We start from the raw sequence: 1,285 nt of genomic DNA on the forward strand, positions 1-1,285 counted from the left end.
GTCGCCGTTGATTTTTATTTAGAATCGTCATCTAGTCGACCAAGTACTCCAATTCAAATTTCCGATAATCCATTTTTTGAACCCGACCTCACAATTGAGAATTCGGAGGATATTACGGGACAATTCAGAGATCCTGAACTACTAATCATTCCTCCTGAACCACAAATCACTCATCCAGAGATTGTCGAGGAAGAAACCATTAAATCAGAATCCTCTAGTGATTCAGATTCAACAAATTCAATCATGGAAAATCTGGAACCTCTAAGTATGGAAGACCGAATGAGGGCTAAACGCACTGGCCAAGGTCACGCAATTACTCAACCAGACATTAATGCACCAGATTATGAAATCAAAGGACAAATCCTACACATGGTAACTAATCAATGCCAATTTAGTTGTGCGCCGAAGGAAGATCCAAACGAACATCTTCGAACCTTTAATAGGATCTGTACTCTATTCAAAATCAGAGAAGTAGAGGATGAACAGATCTATCTCATGTTATTTCCCTGGACTTTAAAGGGAGAAGCCAAAGATTGGTTAGAATCGTTACCTGAAGAGGCGATTGATACATGGGATGTTTTAGTTGAAAAATTTCTTAAACAATTCTTTCCGGCATCTAAAGCCATGAGACTTCAAGGAGAAATTGTTACGTTCACACAAAAGCCAAATGAAACTTTATATGAGGCGTGGACAAGATTTAGAAAGTTATTGAGAGGATGTCCGCAACATGGTTTAGACACTTATAAAATAGTACAAATATTCTACCAATGATGCGACATCACTACACGAAAAGACATCGACATAGCAGCTGATGGTTCCATTATGAAGAAAACCGCAACTGAAGCTTACAAAATTATTGATAACACTGCTTCCCACTCACATGAGTGGCATCAAGAAAAAGATATCGTTAGATCATCTAAAGCGGCTAGAGCCGATTCTAGCCATGACTTTGATTCCATATCCGCAAAGATAGATGATTTCGAGAGACGAATGGAAAAGATGACTAAAGATATTCACGCAATATGAATTAGTTGTGAGCAGTGTGGAGGACCACATTTGACAAAAGATTGTCTCAGTATTGAACAAACAATAGAACAAAGAGAGAATATTTCATACATGAACCAAAGGCCTGGAAATAATTATCAAAATAATTATCAACCGCCAAGACCAATCTACAATCAAAATCAGAATTATAACCGAAATGTTCCATACAACAACTAACAAGGTCCTAGCAATCAACAAGTATCCAATAATACTTACAATCAGCAAAGACCTATTTTTCAAA

General features: G+C 37.3%; 1 non-coding gene across 1 annotated transcript; it reads right to left on the reverse strand.

Moving 5' to 3' along the window:
* Positions 1-627: 627 nt before the first annotated feature.
* LOC139879194 (small nucleolar RNA R71) lies at positions 628-734 on the reverse strand. Its single transcript, XR_011770046.1, has one exon. It is a non-coding gene; the product is annotated as a small nucleolar RNA R71 (small nucleolar RNA).
* Positions 735-1,285: the final 551 nt, after the last annotated feature.

Source organism: Rutidosis leptorrhynchoides, chromosome 11, assembly GCF_046630445.1.
Source record: "Rutidosis leptorrhynchoides isolate AG116_Rl617_1_P2 chromosome 11, CSIRO_AGI_Rlap_v1, whole genome shotgun sequence".
Lineage (NCBI taxonomy): Eukaryota > Viridiplantae > Streptophyta > Magnoliopsida > Asterales > Asteraceae > Rutidosis > Rutidosis leptorrhynchoides.